The 19,663-nt window shown below is 35.8% G+C and overlaps 1 protein-coding gene across 6 annotated transcripts in view; it reads right to left on the bottom strand.

The window, feature by feature from the left end:
• Positions 1–19,663, bottom strand: part of ROBO2 (roundabout guidance receptor 2) — a 946,026-nt gene that overhangs the window by 618,404 nt on the left and 307,959 nt on the right. The gene's annotated exons all lie outside the window — the stretch shown is intronic.

The following is a 19,663-nucleotide window of genomic DNA, read 5'->3' as shown; positions in this document are numbered from 1 at the left end:
AAGGTTTTATGGTGTTTTGGTCTCATCCATCTCACTTTGTCAGAAAGAGGTTATTGGGTGAAAAAATAATTTAAAAAACCCACCTCTTTGGCTTTTGAACTTCCATAATTACAATAGACACAAAAATCACACACAGAGAAACAGCAGCTCTCTCAAACATACTGTACGTCATTGGGGCCCAACTTTGACATTTCTTAAAAGGGGAGAGAGGAGTGTGTAGACAGAACTCAGGATTTGACAATTAAAAATGAAAATCCCAAACCCTTAGTTCCTGAGGGCTGCTGATGTCCCATACAACAGGCACAGCAAAGTTACTGCAAAGCAGAAGTGTTTCATCCCTGCTTGTGTTATGACAGAAGCAACAGTAGATTGATGAGATTTTACTAGACATTTTTTTTTCCCCACCCACAAGCTCCCTGGGACTTCTTTTACCCTCACAAGCTCCTTGGTTTTGTTCATTTAACTAATGTCTAGTGAGTACCAGGATCCTGCTTTTCTTTCAGTTTGAGGAAGATCTTGATTCAAAGATATTAAAACTGGGATACTATCTACATATACCATATATCTTTATTACTAAACATCAGCCCTTTGTCCATATTTCACTCTCATGAAAAGGCAATAGACCGTCTGCAGCACGACACCATTTTGTAAAGGATTAGTGTGTATCTAGATTTGTAAAGCAGGCAGGGAGACCAAGCCGTGGAGCGTGGGCTCAGATAAGGTTGCTTCCAGGGCAGCACTGTGAGGGCAAAGGGAAAGGCTTGGGGCAGGCAGAGGAGGAGGAAGAACAGGGACCAGTTTACTCCAGAACACAGCAAAGGACCAGGGGCTTATTTAAAACTCTCAGCCATTTTCTAATAGCTCCTAGCTCTTTAATGCCCCTCTATTGTTCTCAAATTATAAGAAATATACTGAATTGAAAATAGTTTAATCTATTTTAAGTAAACATTCAATATTTTTTCCCCTCTAAGGTGGGCTGGATGTTATCTAGACATTCTGGAGGATCTCAAGTAGGAGGAATTCTTAACATCACAAAGCATCACTAGAAGGCAAGAGAGATCTGTACTTTGATCCCAAAGGGCAAAAAAATATATCTGTACTTCCACTGAGGAAAGGAGACTTAACATCTGTAATTCCTTTGAAATCAAAGCTGGCATTTTCAAGGTAGTGATTGTACAAAGAACCATTAAATGAAGAGTGGGGACAGAAAGTAATCATAGCCCTTGCTCAAGAAAAAAAAAAAAAAGAAAAAAAATTATTTTTGTAGCCTCCGTCACTAGGAAAACTCATTAACTTATATAATTTAATTGTACCCAGCTGAAGTGGTAAATATCATGATAGATTTTTTTCTTATGGATCATTACCTGTGTAGTTAAGCGATTACAAAACGAGATATGAAGTCCGCAGTGGTATTTAGCTTTTAAATATTGACTTCCTTTGCACCTCTAATGCAAAGTGGAAAAAGCTGATGCAGATTGTTTTTTTGGCTTGCAATACAACACAGATAAAGCACCACTTGCAGATCTTTCCCAGACACAGTTCGGTAACATGAGTATCTAATAAATATGTTTTCCTGGAGGATTTATTACCCATTGAACATAATTTTTTCTCTTTTGGTTTTACTCAAAAGACTGTAAAATTCTTCTGTGAGAGGAGCGATAGGTTATTTTGACAGCAAAGGACAAAATATAGTGGTGGATACAAAGGAAGATGAGATAAAAAATGAGATATTGCTGATATTGGTAGATCTCTTGCACAATATGTATCCACAATCACTGATTTAATTGAAGGCTTATCAAAATCAAGCTACAGTAATACCCAACCAGTCTTTATTCAACTTTTAAGGGTACACATTCTTAAAATAAACATGACCATATAAGAGAGAAATCATAGAAATTCAAACTAGAAAAAATAATAATAATTTTAAAATCTACCTATTATTTCCTTCCATTACTTATTTAACAGGTAAATTGATACCAGAAGTGAATGAGCCTTCCTAAAAAAAAAAAAATCACATGTGTTTCTTGGTGAGGAAGTTTCCTTATCCTCATGCTAGCTTCAATAGCAAAATATCCTCAATAGTTGCTTCTGCAGCAGCTGCTAGGGGTAACTTATTCACAACACCAGTTTTAGTGGAGACACTGAGAATATATGCCCTCTGAGATACAATACTATTAAGGAGCATTATGGGGGTGTTCCATGTATATTGCAGCCACAGCTACATCGGAGGGAATGCAGTCCTGGTCATGCTGAAGTAAAGGCTCATGATAAAATGTATTACTCTGCATCCAGAATGCCCTGGTGATTTTGCAGGAAAATACATTTTCATCTAGAGAAAACTGTCATTCTGCAGAAAAAATGTGTTTTTCTGGTCTTAAACCAGAACCTTAAAGTGGTAACACTGAAAAATTAACAAAGCCTGTTTATGTATGATTTCTTTTTTTTTTTTTTTTTTTTTTTTTTTTTTTTTTTTTTGAGCTGTTTTGGTGTATTCATAAGAGTTCTAAATGTTGTGAACCAGTGAGAACCAAGTTTCTGTGGCAGAAAGAAGGTAGAAATCAACTAAATTGTAACTCTCATCACTTGCCAGGGGTAACTGAAATTTACTTTTTTTCAAATGTTTTATTTTCAGTTCTACGTGTTAACTTCTTCAAAACACTATGTCTAGGAGATAAATCCTAGACAAATATCAATGTAAGAAAAAAACCCATACAAAAAAAAAAAAAAAAAAAAAACAACAAACAAAAAATCCCTACTTGTCTTCTAAAAGAAAGTCCCTAACAAAAATTTTTTTACCTACTTCTAACAATCTAGTGAGAACTCTAAGAGTGTACTAATAGTTAACTATACTATCCAATTTGCATGAACTCCTCAGCACAGTAAGATTTACTGCTTACAAAGAACCAAAATTTTTCCTTCCTTTCTTTTGGGGGGGAGCGGTGGGGAGGAAATAACTAGGATGAATTTGTGGAACAAAGATGAAACCTTATCTCCCATAAGAAATTCTACAATAACAAGAACATCAAAGTTAGCTTGTAATGAGTATCATCCACAGTGATTTGTTTGAGCAGGCACTTCTAACTGCTGGACAAAGTCAATGCTAATTCAGTATTTTTTGCTGACACAAGAGCGCCTGCTAGATTTGAAGCACTGAAATGAATGTCTCTGAGAAACAAGTCCTTCATGACTCATTTTTTCAGCCTCTTGTCCCAGTGTGATTTTGAGGAGTCTTATGGATATTTAACAGTGTCGATAAAGACTTCTTTTTACACTTGGTACACTCAGTCCAGTGAAAGGCTGTGACTGTCAACCTGTTTATTTCTTAAATCACATAATCTAAGTATTCTCATTCTCTCTCCCATATTCTGGTATTTTTTTCCTCTTAGAATCTGATATTTTCTTTTCTTAGACTTTCTTCTGTTTCTCTCACTTCTCCTCCTTCACAGAAATACTTCAACAATTTATCGCATTTGTTTTGTTGTGTTTGGTTGCATTTTTTTAACTACTTTGTAGATATTTCCCATTCTTTCAACAGCAGCTTTTCCCATATATGAATACACCTTAGATTAGTTTCAGAATCCTAGAATAGTTTTAATTTATGGACTTTCTTAATACCCCCTAAGAGTTGCTAATTATATTATACCCATTTGAAACAAAAGAACTGGGTTAAGGCAAAAGTTAGTCTCTTCCTGCTATATCACATTCCACCATCAAGAGGATATGAAGTGTTTTATGTTTCTTGATCTTGTCAACACTATTAGGTTGAGATAGAAGGTTAAAGGGAGGTGACAAGGTTAAATGATTTGACTAACATCCAAAACAAGCTGAGGATCATTATAAGCCTGCCTCAGCTTTCTAATAACATATGTAATGAGGGAGAATTGGAAGCTTCCCACACCAATAGTTCATCCAGAAGTGATTTGTTTCTCTCTATACCCTTGCTACAACAGGCATCCATATATTTCTTTAAAGAATATTGTCATGGCCCACTAAATTACCCCTGGGCAGTGCTATCAGTGGCATTCTACTTTGCCCCTTTATTTCTTTCTGTGACATTACTCTGCACAAGGGTTACTAGAAAGACAGATGAAGTAGGAGTAGATGGGTCTCTAAGGAGTGATATATAGTAGGTACCTAATAGAAAAAAGTAAGGATGATGTTGTAACAGGAATTTTCATTTCTTTCTCCTCATTTCCAGAAGAAATTTTAGACATTGGACATTTATTGTACCATGGTTATTAGGTTTATTTTTCCTTAGACTCCATCTTCTTTTCAGGGAATTTGACTCCGAAGAGCCCTACACTTTCTCTTCCTCCATTTTATTTTCTCTTTCATGATGTTAAATCAAAGTTTTCAGTGGATTAGAGAAATCCTGATAAATTCTCTTATCATATCAGACAATATTTTTATTGAAATCAAACAATGAAGAATATGTCAAAAATTGAGGAAGAAGATTGTGAATGTTGCAGGTTGACTAGCAACAAAAGCAACTCTTCTGGCAGCTAAGATGTTGGAGGAACGTCTGACAGTTTTTAATGTAGGTGTAAAATTTGTCATGTGAAGTTGCTTTTGATCTGATGGATTTAATAGTTCCTCAGAGCCATTATGGTCTATCACTTCTATGAGTATTAAGGGACTCCTAAATCTGTGGACAGATAATTTTGCTGCCACACTTGCACAGTAAATCCACATCCTTAAAGCCTTCATTAAATTTGCACAGTCCATTTCTTAAGTGCAATTAACTGTGCATTTCTTAAGAAAAGCACTTGATTTGTTTCCATCTCGCATAGACCCCATTATTTCCCATCATGCTTGTGGAAATGATTTATCTCCTGAAACTTGTTTAAAAGCATATCCAATTGTTGGGAATTGGAAAATGTTTATAATTTTTTCACTCTATCTGTATCGCTACTGAGCATCAACTAAAGAAAATTTCTACAGGTGGAAACAGATCCTAGTTTGGTTTAGCTGATTCATAGCAAGTTTTATGAAACACTGATTTAGTTGTTGGACACATCAGTTTGTGGCCAGACTTATCCCACTGATTTATAAAATCTTGCACAATATTAATTTGTTTAAACTATGACAGCATAATCAATCCACTTTTTCCCTATTATTGCTGGGCAGTCAAATGAAAATTTGTAAAATAGCTATTAAAACCTATGGAAATCTGTGCATTTCTATTCATCACATTATATCATCACCAAAGGTAAACAGATCATTCAAAAATCATTATTTCTAAAAGTTATTGAATAATCACTTGAATATTACTAAATGTCTGCTTTGGCAATAAAAATTCTGAAGTAAATCTACTCTGTCGTTTAAAACCCAATGATATATCTTTTCAACTCTGTTAATTCTGTACACGACACAAATTCATGATTAAAACAGCAGTAACAAGATATTCATTGCTTTATAACATAAACCAGTGTTTTCAAGAAAACATTATTTGCACAAATACTTTTCATTAAAGTGGTCTAAGCTTGCATAGCTTGCAATACTTAATGAAATGAACTAAGATACTCTAAATTTTCACTGCTTGGGAAATGATGTGCACCTTCCAGAATCACGTACTTACACAGCATGTATAACTATTTCATGTTGGTTTTGTGGGAGGAAGTTAATTTGACTGCATGAATAAAATAACTTACTTTCTTAATTAGACATTTTAATCAGACATCCATTAGCTAATCAGAGCTAATCAGTGTTTCATCAAGACTGTAAATAGGCAACTTGGGCTAAGATGGTCAGGACTCACAGGCTTGCACGCTTAATAGCAAGCTGTGGATATTCTCTTTGAAGGTTTACAATTGAAAAAGGCCCTAAAATATTATAATCATTTTGAAACACAGAAAAATCAAGAACAAGAGAAGTTATTTCTTCTCACCAGCAGCTTATTACAGTGACTTTTGAAATGGGTATTTGAGATAGAAAATTTCTTGGCCACCTAAAAGTAAGCTTTAGAATTCAAACTAATCTAGTGTTGGCAGGTCAGTCACCAATACTACATTGGCATCTATGTTTAATCCAGGCTTTTAAAAATTTCAGCCCTAATTGAATCTCTGCAAATGTCAACAGCAGTCATGGTATGCTTTTCAAAACTGGGTGTGTCTCATTCGGCTGGCTGCTCAACTTTCTTACATGAGTGATTACTAATGTTTTTAAGAAATTAGTAAAATCAAAAGAAACAGTAGGCTAATAAGAAGAAAATTTACTCATCTGCTTTATGGGTTGCCAGATGAAATATCTACAAGTAGTTAAGCACCAAACTGTATCCTGACATCTAACAAACTACAACCGTACATTTTTGAGCATGAGACAATACATCCTTAAGAATACTACTGGAAAGAGTTATTAGTACAATTACTTGTAGTCACATGGTGCTGAAATAATTCTGTGGATAATTACTCCCTATAGTAGGTTTTCTGTTTTTCACAAGGAATACCTTAATAACTGTGGCAATAACTGTAGCTGGCTGGCAATCACAGCTCTCCTCATCTGATACCTTAGGCTATCTATGAACAGAAGAAAAAGATATCATAGAAGTCAGGTGATCAACCATATGTATGAAAAGATCCACTGTGACTGTTTCATATTCAACTCTCACATACAAGCTGGCCTAAAATCAGGATTTCTTCATTTGATTTTTTTTTTTTTCCTTATCAAATAGAAAAATCTCTCTATATATATACATTTCCAGGAAACTGGGAGTTCTTATGAAGGGAAAGAGGAAAGGGAAATCCAGATTAATTTGTTCCCCAGCATGGGGCAAACTGAGCAAACCTAAGGTTTTACCCATTTTCCAGCCCAGCTGGGAATCAAAAGGAAGCCTATAATAATGCAGAAGGGGGATTTTTTTTTTTTTCACATCACCAAAGTACAATTACATCAGAAAAAATGCTGGCATTTATTACTTAAGTTAGTATTTGCAAACTAAAACAAATCTAGCTACTTCAACAAGATAGCATATGTTCTGTGCATTTGTACTGTGTGGAAGAGTATTTTTTTTTATTTCAATGGATGCCAAAAAGCTAGACTGAGTAGCTCAGTGACTGCCTTGCTAAAATCCTTCACAGAAGTTCTGATTCACTGGACTAAATTAATAGAAAACAAAGAACTGATACAGAAGTTAAAAGAAAGGGGAAATGGTTGTAGCAGAAAATTCTCATCAGTTAGACCTCTGACACTGAAAAAAAATGGTCCTGTCAGACTCTGTCTCAAAGTTGTCACTGAACACTACAAAGTTGTACAAAGCAACATGGCTTAGCTTCCTCAATGCTCATCTCAGGTAAGTTCATTCTTCTACTACAGCATTTTGCTCACTCTTGAATTGATGGATACAGGCAACCAGTGTGACACCGATTCCTAAGCAGATACTAGGCATTTTCTTCACTGGTTGGGATGGTAGGAGTAACACCTATTTCCTACATTACATAGCACAGATACACTATAAAACCCAACACAATAAAGACCCCAAACCCACACCCAAACAAAAAACAGAAACTGTCCATTTTTCAGCCCCTTGTTCTCAGTAATTTCTGGTAATCTTAAGGCCTTTCAGTTGTTTTTTTCTTTCTTATTTGGTTTTATCTAATGGTCTTGCCCAAACTTTACTGATAGGTAAAGCAGTATATTATCACAAAGCATTTCAGCACCACAGCTTTATTGTCGACTGTTCTGGAAGACAGAGAATACCAGAAAAATGACTCAAACACCAATGAGGAGGCTGACAGAGGGAGGGGATGAGAGGGAAAATTGAGGTCTAAGTTTAAAGACTCATTGAATTTTCCTCAGAAAACAATGTTAAATGTTGGGGGGTTTTTGGTGATATAAGCAGTTTTCCCAGTAGGACCTACACAGGCTACTACTTCATTTAATCTCACAGCCAAAAAGATCTTTAAGAGGACAATATCAATCAGATTTGAACTAATGACGTAGATAAATCTTAGTAATCACTGGAACCACCTAGTTTCAGCAGTCTCATTGAGAAGAAGCTGCTTTCCCTCTTGTCTGAGAATCTTCCTGGACAGCTGGAAAGCATCAAGCTGCATATTTGTTTTTAAAGGCCATCAGTGTTGCTGTTAATCAGACTTTGTAGACTTATTCTGTGAGGAAATCCCTGAAACTGCTCCTAGTCTCCTTTCCTGCCATATGACAAATGTTTGCTTTGTTAAAGATAAGGCGGAAAGAGATACAATGCAATGAATGAGGAAAAAAATACTTATTTCTATCTATTCAGATAGACTTTGCTAACTCACCCAGAGAACAACACAGAAGTAGTACAGATTTGATAGGTTTTTATACTCAAAACACATGAAACAAAAGAATACAGAGAATAAAAGACAAATTAACCACAAAATCTCACACAAAGAAATAAAATTCCTCCTCCGGTACTCCTTTCCAATGGAGATAGGTTAGTGATTTCATTTATGAAATTCCCTATTCTCTCCCATCTCAGATTTTAGCAGCACATCTTACTTTAAATCTTTCAGCTTTCTTAGCAAATGGAGAAATGCAGTTGTCGCATGAGGAGAACCCTTCTGATCCTAAAAAGTGAACAAACATAGATCAGGCTGAGAGGATATAGAAGATGGACAACACAAAATACTGCATAACTGTTATCTATTCCTCCACCTGCTAGTGGGCCAAGGGAATATATACTTCTCTAATGACTGTGGGTCCAGTCAATCTAATCCATGTACTTATCCTCTCTGTACTTGGGTACTGAATTATATATAACACATGAGAAGATGAAAGGAGACTTAAAAAGAGCTCTAGTTTGTTACAGCTCATTACTTAGAAGCACACAGCCTTTCTATCTCATCACCTGATGACATGGGACACTATATTGCCTACCCAATAATCACTAAATCAAAAAAGGCTTACAGGAGCTGCCCTGTTCTACATTAAAGATCACCTCTGACCAAGATCCATGCTTCCTAAAATGCAATCCCCAGAGATAAAATATCAATAAATAACCTGAGATGTAGGAACAAGATGCAGAAATTCCTTGGCAGCAGGGACTGCTGTGAGCTCTGCTGGTATTTATGGTTCCAAATCCACAAATGCCTGGGCATAATCCAGCATCCCTACTTCAGTAGGACTCCCCCAGGCTCAGGGGGAGTGCCATTATGCAATCAATTTCATGGCTGGAATCTCAATACACATAATTTAAACAAAATAAAATTAAATTGATGGGTCACCAGGTCATTTGGAAAGAACGTTTTTCTGACAATCAGTCCAGTCTGCCCTTTCTTTGCTACTGTAATCTCCACCCTATAAAGCAAAGGGGCTAAAGTACTTATCTGTGTTTGTATTTTATTATGTATGGTCCCAAGTTAACAATGAATTCTCTTCATGGGTTACCATAATAAAATATTACAGTGCTGTCTGATTGTGCTGTTACAGTAAAGTGTCTTATCATTTTCATTCCCAGTCACTGATTTCATGGGTTTATAATCTAAAAATAAAAATGAGGTCTAGGTTAGAAGTTAGCAAACCAAAAATGAGCCTAAGAGCAATATTTTATTTTAAGTGGAGTTGGTAAAATGATTTCCCTCTTCACATCTCCAGACATTTTGTGTATGCATATATAGATAGGCAGATGAGATGGATCTTTTTTCCCCAGACGTTTTTTGTCATATTAAGTTTGGAAGACTGATTTGCTTTTTGAAAACAAAGTGGAAGTGAGATTACTTTAAATTATGATAGCTAGCTTCAAAACAAAAAAAAATAAACTAAGGCAGACTGAGGAGATATCAAGGATGTTTTAAAAGAGTATTCTGAACATATTCTAGCCAACATATCTGTTTAAATGAATTCATGGCCCTCAGACTCCATATAAAAGGTTAGTGATTAAAGATTTTTATATCCAAGACTTTCAAAACCCTGCTCCAAGATGAAAAAGATTATTTTAAAGAAAAGTTTGAGAATACACAACATTGCCAAGTTCTCTGTACATTATTATGCAGGATTTATTATTCATGTCATTGTTTTCTAAATAACATAAGGCATCTTCTTGTGTTCCAGACTAATTTAATGTCACATACTCTATGATTTTTTAGCGGTAATTTACTTGGAACTTGATTCCCTCATCTTTCAAAGAAATAATACGTCAGAGGTTGTGTTTCAGGGAATCCACTTTAAGAAAAATATGTTATGATTAGGCCAAACATCTCTCATGAATAATGCAACTGAGACTAGAATTTTACATGAAAGAAACCAAATAATAAGTATGTTTTTGTAATGGGCACATATTTTAATATAACTAGTAAGTAAAGGTCAGGTAATAAACAAGTGCAGTTCACTCTTTTTGGTGTGATAGTAATACACATTTCTCCTGTTGTAGAGCAGTTGTTTCAAACCATAATGACAAAATTTAATATTACTTCCAACAACATTTTCAATTCCTAGACAATTGTAATCTAAGGAGATAAGAGTAATTTTTCATATTTCTCTAACTGTTAGCAAAAGGTCTGGACAGACTGAAGCCCAGTTTCAATATATTTCCAAGTAAAGAGAGGGGTCTTTCATTTGTAGCTCCTTCAGACCCAAAAGCTGCCTGAGAGTGAGTTCAGTTCTTGTCTTCCACAGGAACAGAGATCACTGAAATGGAATATATTCTTGGCAATGCAGCCTAACATCTAATACAAGTTTGAGAAATATATAAACCAAGAAATATTCCAGATAAGGCAATTCCATTAACTTGAATCTAAACCCAGATGTCTCACCCAGCACAGTTTCATTTTTATGAATGACCAAGACTGCAATGCTTTTGTCTTTGTGCCTGTGCAGTGGAGAGAAAATATTTGGTCTGAACCAAGACGTAATTCATAGAAAATAATGTTGATTGAGTAGTGACCACTTTCTAGGCTTTCCTGAATCCTGAATTAATTATATCCTTAAAAGACTACAAACAAAACTAACAGCTAGTATGAGACTATTTGCAGAAGGCTAAGTGTTCAGGACCCAAGCAGTGGTCTGTCCAAGCAGACTTGGACAAAGTACTACACATACAATAATCACTAAAAGCAGCAGTGAAATCAGCATCAGCAGGAACTAAGAGAACAGTTTAAAATACACATTTTTATAACCTTTTGTAATCTAACTATTTTAATTATTTAATAAGAATTCAAAGTGGGAGGTTAATAAAATTTATCAGTAGGTGTTCTTATCAATGAGCAGAGCTGTGAAGCCTGCATGATGGCCTATCAATAAACCAAGAGGGCTGAAATTTTTCATTAAATTGAAAGAAGAAATGTATGTATTCCAATCCAAAATACTTGTATACAGGAGGTTAATTTCAAAGGCAAACACAGTTGGGGTTGAAAACATTACATGTGAGAACTAATTTTCAGCAGAAGCCTGTGGTGCAAAGAGAACCAAAAGTAGAAATCAGTTTTCATAGCAGTTAAAAGGTGCCTTCCCTGTCTTCACTGGAGAAATGAGCTAGATGACTTGAAAAAAAACCTGTTTTTATTGGCCCTACTGCATAGCTCCCACACAAAGAAAATTAATTTTGCAATGCATTTTACTTTCACTTACTTATATATGCTTATGCATCTGACACACTGATAAAAGTTCTTGTGCTATGATATGAATGTATATATCAAGTTTGTAGATGAGAGGTTTAATTCACAGCATATTCAGTGACCAAATGCATTTCAGAATAAATGCAAGATGCTCATTAAGTATCTTAAGAATTAATGTATCTTTCTTCATTTGTATCTGGCTGTCTCACTATTTTTTTCATGACAAATAATCGTACATACCATTTTATAAGTCCAAATGCCACCTTACATAGAAAGGTCATTCAAGATTATGATTTTTTTAATAATGTGTGGTTTTTTGTAATTTCAAATTAGGAATAAACTCAAAGGTACAATTCAAGTTTTTAGAGTCAGGGTAGATGAAACCGTTAAAACAAAGATGCATATTCTTTCAGCCTTCATGCCTTTTACATTACATTAATAATTCTTCATTACTAAACATGATTTGAAGAGATGATAAATGCTTGTGAGAAAGTAAGAGATACACTTTACTTTGTTCTCAGGACTCAGATACACTACTAAACTGTGTGGTAAGGGTTCTCATAATTTATTTCTGGAAACTTCAACAGGAGAGAAATTAACAGAAAACACCCAAGAAACAAAGCTGAAATTGGCACTATGAGAAAGAATGTAAATGTTCTTTTCTATTCTCTTACTCTTCTCACTATTTTTTTAATTTTTTTTTTTTTTTTTTTTTTTTTTTAGGGCTGTTCTTGCTTGAGCCTGCAACTAAGAGTTAACTTATATAACATCTTTGTTGATGACATGATGGACAGTGGGATTGAGTGCACCCTCAACAAGCTTGCTAAAGACACCAAGCTGTGTGGTGCGGTCAACATGCTGGGAAGGGACATCATCCAGAGGGACCTGGACAGGCTGGAGAGATGGGTCCATGCAAACCTCATGAAGTTCAACAAGGCCAAGCGCAAGGTCCTGCACATGGGTCAGGGCAATCCCAAGCACAAATACAGGCTGGGCAAAGAGTGGATTGAAAGCAGTCTTGCGCAGAAGGACTTTGGGGGTGTTGGATGACAGCATGACCCAGCAATGTGCACTTGCAGCCCAGAAAGACAACCGTATCTTGAGCTGCATCAAGAGAAGTGTGACCAGCAGGTCGAGGGAGGTGATTCTCCCCCTCTACTCCATTCCTATGAGACCCCACCTGTTCACCTCTAGGGACCCCAATATGAGAAGGACATGGACTTGCTTAGCAGGTCCAGAGAAGGCCATGAAGCTGATCAGGGGGCTGAAGCACCTCCCTTATGAGAACAGGTGGAGAGAGTTGGGGCTGTTCAGCCTGGAGAAGAGAAGGCTCCAGGGAGACCTTATAGTGGCCTTCCAGTACTTAAAGGGGGCCTGCAAGAAAGCTGGAGAGGGACTCTTTATAATACCACATAGTGATAGGACAAGGGGTAATGGCTTTAAGCTGAAGAACGGTAGATTTAGATTAGCTATAAGGAAGAAATTCTTCACTGTGAGGGTGGTGAGACACTGGAAGAGGTTGCCCAGAGGTGTGGCTTCCCCCTCCTTGGAAGTGTTCAAGGCCAGGTTGGATGGGGCTTTGGACAACCTGGTCTGGTGGAAGGTGTCCCTGTCCATGGCAGGGGGGTTGGAACTAGATGGTCTTTAAGGTCCCTTCCAACCGAAACCATTCTGATTCTATATATGCCATGAGAGAGCTATATCAAAATACTGCATTAGGATGACATTTCAGATTGCTGTACAGCTCTTCTAAAATGATTAAAGCTAATTCTAAGAAATCAGAGTAATAGCTGCTATTAAAAACTGAACTTAACTCCTGGGCTTCCTGGAAAGTTTGACATGACAGATATCTGCAAGACATTAATAATACAGAATAGAAATTGAGATATCTTGGATCTGTTGCTGGCTGTGATATAAATTATTTGTATTCTCTTGGGAGAGGGTCTAAATTTCTGTGTATTTGGGGCATACCTACATGGAAGGATACAGACTTCTATGAAAGCCTGTAGCATGGGCAAAGAAAATGTCTGACCATCTCACTTTCTAAGTTAGATGTACACCAGTTCCCCATCTGTAAAAGTGAGAAAAAACCCTTTGCTTTCAACTCATGAAAGCTTCCAAAAATGAATGCTTATTCATACATTCAGGTTCTTCAGTATGTGTGCTCCTGTGAATACTGCAGCAAGGTTTTCCTTTAGAGAGCTTACCGCACCAGTCTGGAAAGACAGCCAGATCTGGTGTAAAACTGCACAGTTCAGTGCTGAAACGCAGCTCATGAGAGAAGTGGAGGAACGGCTGCCTGCAACAATCCTTGCAGATCCACTTTGTCCATAGCTGAAAAATTCTTGATTGGCCTTCACAGATATCACCAAGAACACAGGAATAAAGCAGGACAGTTTCCAAAATAACACATGGACGCATACATTTTTGTCCTCTACTGAAAAGATTATTGCTTGCAAATTAGATTAATTCTACTTTTCCTTATTACAGAATGTTTATATAGGAGGCAAAGGCCCAGAGTACTAATGTTAAGGAAGCCCTTCCCTAATAAAAATATAACAAAGTTTTTACAAAAGTGCTTAAAAAAAAAAAATCTTACACCACCTGCTGAAATTATTTTATTTGCTTTCTCATATATAAGTGTTCTCCTAAAATTAACAGATGCATTGGCATTGGATTAGCTCCTCTAAGTGTTTCCTTTCAAGCAGCATCTCCTCCCACCTTCTGATAACCTTATTACTTATTTTGACTGTGTGATTTTTTGCAAACTTCTGAGCCAAGACATAGTTATAACAACAGAGAAGCAATTTTACAGTTTTACAGATGGATGTTATTAGAACAATGGCTGCAACAAAGGTTCTCTGTTTTTATTATGAATGTGATCTAATTTGGGGGGAAAATACTTGTTTTACCTTTAGAGAAGTTAGAAACACTAGTAATTCTTGCACCATTACTGTTCTCTGATGGCTGTAGCATAAGAACATCAGACAAATTTTGTTCTGGTTTTCAGGAAGGAAATTTCTCTATTGACTGTGTATTAGAAAGCAATCATGAATTTTGAGCCTTTAATTTAATTTACTTAATTTAATTTATTTAATTTTTGAGTCACTAATGAAACTTCTTACAGCATCTACCTACCCTCTTCCTATGCTACTGTTTACAAAGAGCATCCATGTAACATATCTTTGAAAATCTTTTATAAGCATATCAGCAAAAGGATGCATATCACGCATTCCCTGACAAAGAATCAAATGTATACCAAAGGTATGCAAGTTTTTAAGAGTTCCTTCATGATCTTCCATGTTGTACACTAGTGGAACAGGTTAAATCCCTAAATCCTGACTCATTCTTTCACTTTTATCACTGGTGGGTAGAGAGAATACAATCTTTCTGATAGAGCAAAGGTTTTCAGTCTAAACTACAGTTAGTAGAGATCCAACAGCTGCAAGCTGAAAATTTAGATAAGCTCAGTTTCTAAAACAGTTAAAATCACAATAAACAGTTTCTTAGGGGCATGACAGTAACTGAAATCCCCAGAGTCGTTATCTTGTGAATATACTTTGACTACACAGGAAGTTATTGGCCTGATGAAAAAATTGCTCTGTGAAAATATATAGCCTCTGCATTGCAGGAAGTTGTCAACATAAAATTTCTCACTCTGACATGAATAATAAATCTATGATTCCACAAAAATAGTTAAACTAAGATGTTTATATTTTTCTGAGTTTTATGAGGAACAGATTTTCTCTTTGTGCTGTGGTGTAAAATACTCAATTTAAAAGTTCTGCTACAACAAACCCAAGAGATTTCATTACCATGTTGAGACTTGTATTGTAAGCAAGGAAATCAGCCAACAGACAAACTGCACAATCTATTTCCTCAGAACACCGGGAACATTATTGCTGTTATTGCCATCGTTCTGGGATAAGGCCTCTATGTAAGCAGCATGGTGTGTTGGCGGCGGGGCCACCCAGAACTCTTCCCTTAATGGGGTTTCAATCTTTTCCATGACAAAGGAATCTGTGGGAATCCAGAATTCCACCACTGAAAGCAAAACTCATACTGAGTCTTGGGAGCTGTACTGAACTGTGTAATTTTATTTTAGTCAATTATTCACATAAGAAACATGTCTATAAAGTTTGTCAAGAAAGGAAACAGATTGCAAACATGAAAACTAAATCTACCAAATTTCTTGCAGGGCAGAGAGAGAGAGCAAGAGAGAAAACTTGTGCTATGGTCCTACTACTTCCTTTTTTGAAAATGTGAAGTTAACCATATGAATTTGTAAAATGTTTGTGGTAAAAATTATTCTGCATTTGAAAGTTCCACAAACTTAGAGAAACAGTGAGAAGAAATTAGGCTGTGGGAATGATTTACTTGGAATATCTACTTTCTTTTTTTTTTTAAAAAAAAAAAAAAAATAAAAAATCACTCTTTGGGTCCTGATTTTGTGTACATATGCCCTCTGAAAATACAGGAATTACAGAGCAATACACCAGTAAGTAGGTTTTCTGAGATTAAAGCAAGATGAGCAGCTTTCAATTTTCTGCTGAAAACAGAAATCAATTCTAAAAATCATACTGACAGCAAATCAGACATTTCCCATGAACCAAGAGTCTCCACTCACAGGTATTACAATAAATAACACAGTAAGGCAATAGGGAGGTGGTAGTCACCCACCAGTATCTCTACTGCAGTTGGGGATTTGGGGGGGGGCTTAAGAAAACATCTTTACCTACACTATTTTCTGTGCACTTGAATTCAAGCACTACTCAAACTGAAATTGTTGGTGGTTTTTTATATTACTGTTTCTACATTCTTTATTTACTTCCTGTATACCTATTGCCAGTTTCTGACTGTCTTCCAAACTCTAAATTATTTCAGGATGTGGCACTGTCATTCAGAAAGTGATGTTTCATTTCAATAGCTCCACATGTGTAGAAGTTCACATAAGCTTAGTGAATCCAGCTTCAAAATCATTTTTCAAAGTGAACACAAAAGGGGCACGTATGGTTCATATGGAAAGTGGCTGAAAGGCTTTAGGGCATTAACTTCTCAAAAATTTGGTAAGAGAAGTAACATTTGCTAACGACTGCAAGATTCTCAGAGCTGCATGACATGATATCCCCTTATCCCTCCTATTAAACATGACTAGCATCCAATACTATTTTTTAGAGTTACTTTGAAATACAGGTTGCTCCTGGAGAATGTTCTCCTCTCAGTCATAAATTCTCTCTAAATTATTATGAATTTGGGATTTTATTTAGAAAACCAGCATAGGAGCTTTCATAACAGTCTAGTTTTATCAGACTCTTAGTGTACTAGTTACAATATCTGTATTGTATATGTAAAAGAAACAGAACTAAATCTAACATTACAAGGGGGGGGGGAAAAAAAAAAAAAAAAAAGAGAGATAGCATGCTTTTGTCTATGCTACCTCCTGTATATAAAGAAGTCTTCCTGTATTGGGCTGTTCAGTTCTGTAGAGATTAACTAATACCCATGAAGAGCTCCCCAGGCTGGTATTGCCTGCACTGTTTGTGCTAGATATAATGGATTTTTTTTTGTACACTAACATCATTTGGTTTTAATTCCTAACAGACACCAACCTCTTAATCTTGGTGAATAGCTTTTAGTTCTGTTAAATATACAGACTCTTAGTTTTAGCTAAGCTGGATCTCCTTTCTAACATCTGAAAGGTAATTTGGAGTGTCATTAAGATACTAAATGATGATACTAAATATTTGACCATTCTAAAAGATACACATTCATAACCAAAAGGTGACATATATTTTTAAAAATTACTTAACATCAGAAATCTTATCTGGAAATTACAGGATGAAGTATTTTGCTACTCTAAGGCAAATTTCCCACCTATGCCTTAAATCCCACTTCAAAAATAGAAACAAATATTCTGAGCAGAAACATAGTTGGCCAAAAACCTCAGGAAAACTTTTTTTTCTTGGGGGGAGGGTGGGTACCATAGTATTTTTTCAGGTTTTATGTTCTTTCCTTACCGTATGGTATTGTAATTTACTTGATCATCTATAAACAAATATCAAAGGACAGGTGAGATAAAGAAGCTGAGCAACTTGATTTTATCTAGAGTCTGGATAGTCTTTGGATTAGCAGCCTATTTTATCTGCTAATTCCACCCCTTAATCAAAAAACTGTCTCAAAAGCAGGCATTATCGTATGTCATCAGTTTGTTAGTTGGGGAACAAAATACTAAACCTTGTTTCTCCCATATCATCAATGTTAACTAAGTGTATAAATCAAAAGATCTTGTAATGTTCAGGAATGAGAGAGAAAAAAGTAATTTAAGACAGTGCTAATAACTGATTTTTAATAGTCAAGTGAGAAGAAACTATATTGTGTTCAAAACAATATTTTAATTGTTCTTTTTGAAAAATAACAGTTTTGAAATGAGTTATTTTGAGATTTGAAATAGACCATACTATTCAATCTGAAAGATACCTTGATTAGCTCATGGTGAAGAACTTGGTGGAACTAATCTTTATTTCCCAAACTGCTCCACTTTCAACAAAAAGAGGCACCAAATTCAATTACTGCAATATTTTTGGCACTCGAAGAACAGCAACAAATAGTAATATCTGTGGTTCATCACAATTTCAAGTTAGATTCAGGAACTGTGAGCTGGCCTCTTTGGATACTCTGCATTATTTATTTTGAAGCCAAGAACAAATCACTCATCTAGCCAAGAGCAGATAATAGAGCAATAATGTGTTATTAGATATCTATCATGCTTCAGCACTGCTTTTAGTACTTTAGACTGTGACACTTGTTGTCCCATCTTCAATATTTCAATCTCAACTTGAACATACTGGAAAATGAAAGAAACCAAAACGGGCTCATTTATTATTATATTGTCACTGAGAACATTTGATCGACAGCTGGTCATCTTTAGGAGAGGGGCTGCTCTGACACAGTCCTGTGAAGACAACTGTAGGTTTCTTTCAGGATTACAACCACTGGGTGTTATCATACCATCTTCTATATGATTTTTGTGTTCTGAAGTACTAAGATAACAAGACCCCCAGCTTTAACACAGAAGTCACTATTGACAAAAACATAGTTTCTTTGTTCAAACATATCATACACATCTAGTTAATCCTCAAAACTTTAAGCATGTTCACATTTCTCAAGCAAGCCACTTCTCTAGCTCAACATCTTCAAGAAAGGGAAAATGACTCAAGCATTTCTACCTCCTTTCTTTAAAGGCTGAAGCAACTACAGAGAGGTATTTACAAGACATGTCTATCATCAACAGGGAAAACAAGAGGCTCTTCCCAGGAATAAATCAGTCTAGCTTCCTTGAGTGGATGATATCTATTGGGGATAGCTATCAGAATATTCTTAGTGCCAAGAAAGCTAATGATCACTGAATTCAGCTTTGATTTTCTTTGCAGCACCCACACATAATAGTAAGATATTACACACAGTACATTCCCCCTCACTCAAGTATATGTTTGAAATTTAGATAATGGATTTGTTCAAGGTGTACTAAAAAAATTTGTGAATGCTCAGGTTCATTTTCATCTTTCAAAACCTGAAACATTGTTTCCAATAACTTCATCAAAAAGTACATATATGCAGACCAGTATTTGAAAATTAATTCAGCGCATACAGGGATTAAGGGTTAGAGTTATTACTCATCTCAAAAACATTTCTAACAGCCTTGGTTAGCAATTATTGCACTCTGTAAGATCCCCTAAGAAGTCAGCAGTCTTGATAGCAGATGGTAAGTCGCATAATGAATCTGAAGAGAGTTTTCAGTTCCTCTATATGGCGACTACTATGTCCTTTATAAAGTAAGTGTTATTTCATACTCATTGAAACTAACATCCAGCAGTTTATCACACGTTAGAATTCTGTTCACATTACTCAGTCAATGTAGTTTTGTTGTTTTATGCTAAAACTGCCATAAATTTTCATTAAAAGTCCTAATGCCACACTAACTGATCTTGAATGTACTTAAAAAAATAATACAAATACAATACATCTTTCCAGTTAAAGTACTGGGATTTTTGTAAGGCTAAAGATGCTTAATTACAACAGAAAACCTGAGGGTCTGACACACCTTAAATAAGGCAAGGAACACTGAGAATTAA

This window comes from Tyto alba, unplaced genomic scaffold (genome assembly GCF_018691265.1).
Source record: "Tyto alba isolate M040663 unplaced genomic scaffold, T.alba_DEE_v4.0 Super-Scaffold_14, whole genome shotgun sequence".
Taxonomy (NCBI): Eukaryota; Metazoa; Chordata; class Aves; order Strigiformes; family Tytonidae; genus Tyto; species Tyto alba.
The sequence above is the reverse complement of the archived record's forward strand: the minus strand, read 5'-3'. Positions and strand labels throughout refer to the sequence as shown.